Source organism: Phocoena phocoena, chromosome 7, assembly GCF_963924675.1.
Source record: "Phocoena phocoena chromosome 7, mPhoPho1.1, whole genome shotgun sequence".
Taxonomy (NCBI): Eukaryota; Metazoa; Chordata; class Mammalia; order Artiodactyla; family Phocoenidae; genus Phocoena; species Phocoena phocoena.
This window is the reverse complement of record NC_089225.1, coordinates 81,119,815-81,130,535: the sequence shown is the minus strand read 5'-3', so window position 1 is coordinate 81,130,535 and position 10,721 is coordinate 81,119,815. Positions and strand designations below refer to the sequence as shown.

General features: G+C 39.6%; 1 protein-coding gene across 1 annotated transcript in view; it reads left to right on the top strand.

Moving 5' to 3' along the window:
- Nucleotides 1-37: 37 nt before the first annotated feature.
- Nucleotides 38-10,721, top strand: part of TRAK2 (trafficking kinesin protein 2) — a 60,423-nt gene continuing 49,739 nt past the window's right edge. Inside the window, exon 1 of the mRNA XM_065880089.1 lies at nt 38-233. The gene's annotated coding sequence lies outside the window, so the exon portion shown is untranslated. The remainder of the gene's footprint in view (nt 234-10,721) is intronic.

The following is a 10,721-nucleotide window of genomic DNA, read 5'->3' as shown; positions in this document are numbered from 1 at the left end:
ATGGGTTTCCTCCTCTCTTCCCCAAATGTGTGGGGGCTGTCATTGACCTGGAGTAGCTGCAAAACCGAAGTCGCCGAATGATGATGTTGTGAAATCGCCAGTCCGTTCCTGCCACGCCCGGGCGGTTACTGGCAGCGGCGGCCGCTTCTGCTGCTCCTCTCAGGCTGCTGCCGTTTTAGAGGCTTTTCCCTGAGCAAGCGCGTGCGAAGGACGGAGGACGCCGGACCATTCCTGTGAGTAACCTTCCCGCGCACGACTCGAACTTGCCCTTGCCATCCTCCGTTGAAGGCAAAGGAACCTCCCCACCCCGCGCTCCTCTCGGTCTTCGGAGGTCACGCCGGACACCGAAGCCTGAGCTGGGTACCGGAGGACTGGGTCCTCGCCGGGTCCGTCCCCCCCGCACCCCGCCCCGCCGCGGTGGGAAGCGGTTGGTTTCCCAAGTGTAAGTGCGAAGTGTTGGGCGTTGCGCTCCGGCCTCGGGGTGCACCCCAGCTGCACCTCTCAAGATTGGCAGCATCCCATCCTCTGCCGGACAGCACCCACCTGGTGCCCCATCCTTGAGCGATAAGCGGCTTTAGTGTCTGGACGTTAAACCTTAAGCCTTGGTCGCCATCTGTGATGTGAGCGAGACGAGAGAGTATTGGAAAGAGCTCTTTCAGTGTTGAGTTGGGCTTTTCTTGCGATTGATTTTGAGCCAGACACCGCACGTCTTTTAAAAGAAAGACGGTTGCCTTTAGTTTCAAGCGTAAATAATGGATATTGGCAGATGTCCTTTTAGAACCAGAGTAAAGATAGTCTCCTAAACACTTAAAAGATTTCTGGGTCATTATAATAGCGGTGAATTCAGTTACTTGCCCACGAACCTTTTATTTAAACCTGCAGTTTCTGTGTCAGAAACTAAGTTTTCACTGGAAATTCATCAAGCTAGAATGGACCATAGGAATAAAATGAAATGGACTCTTCCAGTTTTGTTTAGTTTAGTTTGTTTTATCTATTTCAATGATTATTTTTTCCTGACCTTCAAATCTTTGCTGTAGAATTGGAAGCTACAGCATGTTAATAGCATGTTAATGGTGGTGCAGTGACACTTGCGAAGAAATTGTGAAGGACATTTGGTGGGGAGAAAGGGCAGGGATGAAGACACTTGATCATTTCAGCAGTTATTCCAGCTTTCTGTTTTTAAAATTAAGTAATGTTCAACAAGTCTCAGACATTCAGCAAACGCATACTGTATGAAAGACAGTGTTTTATTATTTTGCAGATTTTTATTCGTATGGTGAGGGGGGTCAGAAAGACAAAAATTTGAGTACTTTCAATCAGCCAGGCATCTCAGTTATGAGCTCTATGTACATTTGATCACTTAATCACTATAATAACCCTGTTGCATAATCTGAGGCTCAGCTTTGCTTATGTAACAAGTGGAGATTCATACCTAGATCTGCCTTACTTCAAAGTTACAGGTCAGGTACCTACTTCAGAAATTACTGACCTTAAAGGTTGGATGATTCAAAGGCATTTTCCAGCGTTATTTCCTAATACTGGTTCCTACTACATACCTTGGACATTTAGAATAAGTTATGAACCCTGCTTTAGTACTTCTGAACCAGTTATTCTCTCTGCTTGTAATTCCCGTCCTCCATAGAGCTGCTCATTAAGACCCTGAAAGCCCGTTACAAATCCACCTGTTTACTTAATGTAAGCCATGATAGGACTGGCCTTTCATCTCAAAGGTCTTTCCAGTTCAAAGGTTTAGTGGTTCTGAAATTGAAAATATGAGCCAAGGAGTGTTATTCTCTACTGCAAATGGTTAACATCTGTAGTCGCAAAGACTAGAAAAACTTGTTTCTTAAGATTTTTTACTTCAATACCAAAAGTATGTTTAAACACTAATATAAGGAATGAGGCAGATGATATTATTTCATGTTTATTTGGATCTTTGTTTATATCATCCGTACCAGTTTTTGAACCTCTTTAGTTACTATCCTGTTTAGTGGTAAGAAATCTGAGGCATTAAAGTAATATTCACATTTAAAATAACTTCATAATTGAATGAACTAAATTATTCATGATTTCCAGTCATATTAGTTCAGATCTGCAGTGATCATATAATAGGAAACATTTGTATAGTACTTATAAGTGTTAGATACCTGTCTAAATATTTTACCTATATTAACTTATCCTCACAGTAGCAGTGTGAGATGTTCTTAATAGATAAGCAACTGAAGCAGAGGATAAGTTAACATACCCAAGGTCATTCAGCTACCAAGTGGTGGAATTGGGTGTCAAACCCAGGCAATCCCAGAATCTGTACTCCAACATTTATTGAGCACCTACTGTGTACCAACCCTACAACTGGATGCTTTTATTATAATTAAGTCATTTATCTTTATAACTGCCTTATGTAGAATGGAAGGTCAGCATTTAGTGACTTATCGAAAGCCACAAGATACGTAAATGGTATAGCCAGGATTTGAACTCACGCTTGCCTTTCTTCAAAGTCCATGTTCTTCTACTTTCCCTAAATAATCAAATCCTTAGTAAATACCTTCAATGGAACAGACACTGTGCTAAGTGCTAGAGATTTAGTCTCTGCTCTTAAGGAATACAGTCTGAAGAAGGAAAGAGACAACTGGGATAGTGTGTTAATGGGATAGCAGCATACAGAGAGCAGCATGCAGAAGTACTATGGGAACACAGAGACAGGACAGTGAAATCTGCCTGGATGGGAAGGCTTGGGCCAGTCTTGGAAAAACAAATAGGAATTAGTCTGGCTAAAGAAAAGGAGAAGGGGTTGTTGTGGGCTGAATTGTGTTTCTCCAAAATTTGTAAGTTGAAGTCCTAGCCCCCATAACCTCAGAATGTGACTGTATTTGAAGATGGGGCCTTTAAAGAGGTAATTAAGTTAAAATGAGACCTTTAAGGTATGTTATAATTCATTCTGACTGGTAACTTTATAAGAAGAGGAACTTTGGACACAAAAAGACACCAGGGACATGTGCATATAGGAAAAAAAAAACCACGTGAGGACACATTGAGAAGGCAGCCATCTGCAAGCCTCATGAAAAACCAGTGTTGCTGACATGTTGATCTTAGACTTCTAGCCTCCAGAACTGTGAGAAAATAAACTTCTGTTGTTTAAGCTACCCAGGCTGTGGTATTTTGTTATGGTGGCCCTAGCAAACTAATGGAGAGATGTTCTAGCAAAAGGAATGACATACAAAAAGCTTTTGAGATGTGGCCGAGTGATTAGGTTTTATGGTAAAAAGTGTTGAGAGATGAAACTGGAGACTAGGCAGGGTCCATATTTGGAGGAATTTGTATGAGACTCTAAGAATTTTAAACTTTATCCTAACGGGGATGGAATGGAGGGGGTTTGTAGCAGTGGGAAAACATTAGGTCTACATTTTAGAAAGATACTCTTTGAGCCATGGGAGGATGGATTAAAGGGGGTAAGACTGGAGGCAAGAAGATCAATTAGGTGTCTTATTGTCACAGGAAACTGAACTAAATATTTTCTCAGAAATTGAAATGTCAAACTACAACAGAACCATTGTTAACATAAGGAAGACTTTAAAGGACACAGCTAACCCTTAGGGAATACATAAGAAGATTTAGGAAGAATTTGTATATACCTATTTAGTACCTAGAGACTGGCTTCATTTTGCCTTCCATAGATAAATAAAGCTTTACTCATGTATCACAGAATATTCAGTATTTTTCCACTGTATTTAATAGATACTTTTATGATGCTTATACTGTTCTAAGCCAAGTCCTCTGACAACTTTATGAAATATCTACTCTTATTATCTCCATTTTATACATAAAGATATTGTAGCATACAGAGATTAAGTAACTTGCCCATGGTCACGTAGCTAATAAATGGCAGTATTAAGATTCAGATTCAAACAGTCTGTTTTCAGAGTCTGTGCTTTTAGCCATTATACTGTGCTGTTGCCATATATTATTTATCAAGATCTTCAAGTACCTATGAAAAGAGAAGGAAGGAATACAGAAATAAATTGGCTATGTTTACCATGGGGAGTATATAGTTTACCAGAAGAGATAAGGAACAATTGCAAGGTTTTTTGAAAAAAGTGTTTCAGAGAAAAATGGAGAGTGTTGGGAGACAACACTTACTTTGAGTTGGGGCCTCTGAGAGAGCTTGGTGGGAAAAGTGGCATTGACCTGGGGTGTGCAGAATGTCTAGACTTTGGGTACAAAGAACAGAGAGAGGACATTAAAGATGACATAGCATGAACAAAGTCATTGGTTTGGGAATTTCCTGGTTTGTCTAGGAAACTAGTAAATATAGTCCTTTGTTTTGGCTGGAATATATTATGTGGTTGGAGAAGCCAGTTTGGGGGATGGTAGGTGGGAGGCAGCAAATGTCTGAGAAAGAGCACTCTTAGGGGAGTGAGGGACAAGGAAAATTGTGAGGTTTTTAAGCCAAATGATTGAGGTGTATACTAGAAGTAATTATCTTTTAGGAGAGGATCAATAAAGTTCATCTAGTCCCAACTTAACACGTAAGTCCTATTTTACTGTCTCACAAATTCCACACATCCCTCTTACTGTTTCTATTCACCTAGTTTATGCCTTTATTAACAATAATTCAGGCATAACGTGGTAAAATTTCTTAATTATTTTTCTGTCTCTAATCTCTCAATTCCTGAAATTTGTCCTGTATTCTGACTCCAGATTTATTTTTCAAATGTCACTTTCCACTTAGAAACTTGTTCCCCCTCCTACACTGTTGGTGGGAATGTCAGCTGGTGCAGCCACTGTGGAAAACAGTATGGAGATTCCTCAGAAAACTAAAAATAGAATTACCATATCATCCAGCAATCCCACTCCTGGGTATATATCTGGACAAAACCATAATTCAAAAAGATACATGCACCCCTATGTTCATAACAGCACTATTCACAATAGCCAGGACATGGAGCCAACCTAAATGTCCATTGACAGATGAATGGATAAAGACGATGTGGTACATATATACAATGGAATATTACTCAGCCATAAAAAAAGAATGAAATAATGCCATTTTTAGCAACATGGATGGAACTGGAGATTATCATACTAAGTGAAGTAAGTCAGAAAGAGAAAGACAAATACCATATGATCTCACTTATATGTGGAATTTGAATGATACAAATGAACCTACCTATTAAACAGAAGCAGAATCGGGGACATAGAGAACAGACTGGTGGTTGCCAAGGAGGAGGGAGGAGGGAGAGGGTTGGAGTGGGAGTTTGGGGTTAGCAGATGCAAACTGGTATATACAGAATGGGTAAACAACAAGGTCCTACTGAATAGAACAGGGAACTATATTCATTATTATGTGTTAAACCATAATGGAAAAGAATATGAAAAAGAAGGTACATATATGTATAATTGAGTCACTTTGCTGTACAGCAGTAATTAACACAAAATTGTAATTGAACTATACGTCAATAAAAAATAAATTAAAAAAAAGAGACTTAGAACCCAGTTGTGACCAACTGACCAAACAATATTGTTTCATGGTAGTAAAAAAAAAGTTTTAATCAAAAAAAAAAAAAAAAAAGAGGGGCTTCTCTGGTGGCACAGTGGTTAAGAATCTGCCTGCCAATGCAGGGGACACAGATTCAAGCCCTAGTATGGGAAGATCCCACATACCACAGAGCAGCTAAGCCCGGGCACCACAACTACTGAGCCTGCACTCTGGAGCTCACGTGCCTCAACTACTGAAGCCCGCACACCTAGAGCCTGTGCTCCACAACAAGGGAAGCCACCACAATGAGAAGCCCGTGCACTGCAATGAAGAGTAGCCCCTGCTCGCTGCAACTAGAGAAAGCCCGCATGCAGTAACGAAGACCCAACTCAGCCAAAAATAAAATAAATAAATAAATTTATTAAAAAAAGAAAACAAAGAAAGGAAGGAACTTGTACCCTATGTAATCAAGTTCAGACTTCCTGATCCTTTTTTTTCTTCTTTTTTTAATAGATCTTTATTGGTGTATAATTGCTTCACAATACTGTGTTAGTTTCTGTTGCACAACAAAGCGAATCAGCCATAAACATACGCATGTCCCCATATCCCCTCCCTCTTGAGCCTCCCTCCCTTCCTCCCTACCCCACCCCTCTAGGTCATCCCAAAACATCAAGCCAATCACCCTGTGCTATGCTGCTGTTTCCCACCAGCCAACTATTTTACATTCGGTAGCGTATATATATACACAGTCGATGCTACTCTCACTTCACCTCGGCTTCACCCTCCCACCCCATGTCCTCAAGTCCATTTTCTATGTCTACTTCTTTATTCCTGCCCTGCAACTAGATTCATCAATACCTTTTTTTTTTAAGATTCCATATATATGCATTAGCATACAGTATTTGTTTTTCTCTTTCTGACCTACTTCACTCTGTATGACAGTCTCTAGGTCCATCCACCTCACTACAAATAACTCAATTTTGTTTCTTTTTATGGCTAAGTAATATTCCATTGTATATATGTGCCACATCTTCTTTATCCATTCATTTGTCAGTGGACATATAGGTTGGTTCCATGTCCTGGCTATTGTAAATAGTGCTGCAATGAACATTGTGGTGCACATCTCTTTTTGAATTATGATTTGCTCAGGGTACGTGCCCAGTAGTGGGATTGCTGGGTCATATGGTAGTTCTATTTTTAGTTTTTTAAGGAACCTCCATGCTGTTTTCCATAGTGGTTGTATCAATATACATTCCCACCAGCAGTGCAGGAGGGTTCCCTTTTCACCACACCCTTTCCAGCACTTATTGTTTCTAGATTTTTTGATAATAGCCATTCTGACTGGTGTGAGGTGATACCTCATTGTAGTTTTGATTTGCATTTCTCTAGTGATTAATGATGTTGAGCATCTTTTCATGTGCCTCTTGGCCATCTGTATGTCTTCCTTGGTGAAATGTCTATTTACATCTTCTGCCCATGTTTTAACTGGATTGTTTGTTTTTTTGATATTGAGCTCCATGAGCTGTTTGTATATTTTGGAGGTTAATTCTTTGTCGTTTCATTTGCAAAATTTTCTCCCATTCTGAGGGTTGTCTTTTTGTCTTGTTTATGGTTTCCTTTGCTGTGCAAATCCTTTTAAGTTTCATTAAGTCCCATTTGATTATTTTTGTTTTTATTTCCATTACTCTAGGAGGTGGGTCAAAAAAGATCTTGCTGTGGTTTATGTCCAAGAGTGTTTTTCCTATATTTTCCTCTAAGAGTTTTATAGTGTGTGTGGTCTTACATTTAAGTCTTTAATTCATTTGGATTTTATTTTTGTGTATGGTGTTAGGTAATGTTCTAATTTCATTCTTTTACCTGTAGCTGTCCAGTTTTCCCAGCATCACTTATTGAAGAGGCTGTCTTTTCTCCATTGTATGTTCTTGCCTCCTTGATTGTAAATTAGGTGCCCATATGTGCGTGTGTTTATCTCTGGGAATTCTATCCTGTACCATTGATCTATATTTCTGTTTTTGTGCCAGTACCATACTGTCTTGATTACTGTAGTTTCGTGGTATAGTTTGAAGTCGGAGCGCCTGATTCCTCCAACTGTTTTTCTTTCTCAGGGTTGCTTTGGCTATTCGGGCAGACTTCCTAATCTTAACTAGCCAAATTTAAAGCTCCAAGTATCTTCCCCATAATCATTCCCACTTAAGTTGGTCTGTACACTGCTGCCAAATTGGCTCTGCCTGCTGTTTGCTTTGGGGCTTCTTTTTCTTTCTATGTCCTTTACCTACTGGATACCGCCATTCTCACTATTGAAATCTTTCCATCCTTGAGGAGCCCTGTATTAAATCTTACTCCTGTGTGAAGCCAGGCTACTTCAGCTAGAAAAGAACTCTCCCGCCACTGACTATCTATACAACAGTTCTGTTCTAATACTCATTAGTTACTTATTTCTTATCTGGTGGTATTCTCTTATATTCTTACAGTTCTTTGATCATTAGATCTTAGATCTAATCTAGATCATGGAGATCATTGGAACTTTCCCCATCAGAGTTTAGATTTCTTAGATATTCATCTTCCCTTAAGACAGAGACTGTTGTATATTACTTTTTATCCCTTTCCAGTACTTTTAGTTTAATTCAAGAGGCATTTATTGAAAGCTGTCCTGTAAGCAGCTAGTTGACCGGTTGTTAATTGAAATCATTTATTGAAATTTCTTTTGGGGGGGGTGTGGTGGGATGAACTGGGAGATTGGGATTGACATATATACACTAATATGTATAAAATAGGTAACTCATAAGAACCTGCTGTATAAAAAAATTAATTTAATTTAAAAAAAGCAATTTCTTTTATAACTGACTTCTTAATATGTAATGCTCTCACTTTATTGCTAGCTTTACTACTGACTCATGTAACCTTGGGGACATTCTGATTAACTGCACCCTGTATTATGGTTTATTCATGCTAGAAAATGAGCACACAAAGTCTACCTGTGGTATAGAAGTGGAACTAATTCATGTTGTAAAGATCATTGAGATCTTTGAAGCTTATCCATATATCTCTGTCAGTTTGCCAAACTGTGAGTTCTTTCTTTTTAGAAAGGTTTCTGACAAGTCATGAAGAAGGAAGGAATAGTTCAAATAAAATAGGGTCTAATTTAAGAGTGTCACACTATGTTGTTTAACAATGGAGTTGATAGTTATACATGCTAATGGTGAAAGAATTCACCCACCAGTTCAGTTAATAGTTCATTTCAACAACAAATATTTATTGAGTTGCTTGAGCTCCTGCCATTGTATTTCCATTCTGATCAGCAAGGAGGAAAGGGAGAAGATAGCACTTTCCCCCTTCCTGTGTGGAAGAGGACTTCCAGGAAGTAAATTGTAATATATGTTGGGAAAGAAACATTAGATGCTAAGTTAGAAAATAAAGGTGGTAGGGGAGGCTACTTCAGACCAGGTGGACTTGTAACGTCTCCCAGAGGGTGACTTTTCAGCTGAGACCTGAGGGGTGAGAAGTAGTTACCATATAAAGAACAAGAAGGGAGAGTATTCTGGGTACAGTGAACAGTTGCAAAGGCCCAGGATAGGAGAGAGTATGATGAGGAAGTGGAAAGAAATGACAGGAGGCCTGTGACTGAGTATGAGCAAAGAGGAGAGTGGTACAAGATGAGGGAGGAGAAGTAGTCAGAGGCCAGATGGGGCTGAACCTTGGAGACTGATTAGAAGTGTGGATTTTATTCTGTATACTATGAACACCTTGAATTTTTTTAAAAGGAGTTTAGTTTTAAAAACTTTATTCTTGTTGCCTTATGGAGAATAGAGAGGAGATTAAGCATGGAGTCTGTTAGGTTTTTCATATTCTAAGAAATGACGATGGCTTGAATTAGGATGGTAGAAGAGGGGATGAAGAGAAGTGGGTGTGTTTGAGATATATTGGTATTAGACTATACAGGATTTGATAATGGATTGAATGTGGCAAGGTGAGAGAAAGGAGGCATCTGCTGTTCAGTGGATCAGTTCAAGGGATCATAATCAGCCTGTGAGAGATTTGAGTGGAACTCAGGAAGAAGTCTGGTCTGAAGAGCCTGATTGGGAGTTATTAACACGAAAGAAGTGGTTAATCTGTGGTCGTGAATGGTTTGCACAAAGGTACATGAAAAACAAGTACGTGGTCACAACTGGAACTCTGGCATCAACAACATTTAAGGATCAAGGGGAGGGAGCTGGGTGATCCAAAGGAGGGATTTGAGAAAGAGCGTTCATTGTAAGATGTAGGCTCCAGGGGGCCACAGGAGGAAAGTTGAAGTAGGGAATGGTGAGTAATATTGAACCAGAGATGACCTAAGATAACAACTAAGAAGGTATGATTGGATTGGATAGCAGGGACTGTTGGTCACTGAAGGGAAAGTGGTTTCAGGAAAAATCAGATCACAGTGAGGTTGAAGGATGAATGAGAGGTGAGGAGAAGGGCGTGAGAGTCATACTCTGTGGCTGAGGAAAGCAGCTAGAGGGGAACCCAGAGTCTTGGGGAAGGGAGATTTTTAAACTTTTATTTTATCTGTTTTTAATAAAATAGAAGACTTTGGACATGATAATAGGCCAAGGAAGAGGGTGAAGCTAGTGGAGTATAGGGATAACCAGTAGAGCAAAGTTTCGAGAAGGCAGGAGTAGAGACTTACAAATAACATACATTTCATTATTTTTTAACTTGATGGACATATACACATGGTAGGAAAATTGGAAGGAAATGATGAAAAATAAGTTTCTTTCCCCCTTCTGTCTTCCAGCCACGCAGTTCCTCTTCTTAGAGGATTGCTAATTTCCACTGCTGTCAATAAGTGTATAAATGTATGACTGAGATTATGTTTGTACTTAATTCTCAGAGTTTGGAGAGAAATCTAGCTATAGATTATGTGGGTTTATTGGTGGGAGGAATGAGAGAAAGAGAGATGGAGGACAGATAGGGGTTCAGGGAAGAGTGAGAAAGGTGTGGTATGGAATTGTCTCAGAAAAGAAGGCCATTGAAGAGGATGATGGAGGGCATGTCTATGGGGTGACGCCCATGGGTGAAGAATTTTCAGCAGCCCCTCTCCACATGGTTTTGTGACCTTTTCAGGAGAACTTAACTACTTTATATTTAAAATCTGTGTCAACTTAGAAAATGGCTTTCTCAAAAATTCATCACTTGTGTAAAGTAAGTACATGTTTGGGGTCCAAGTGCCAGAACTCTGCTTTCAGCTCTTAATTGCTTTCAGTCA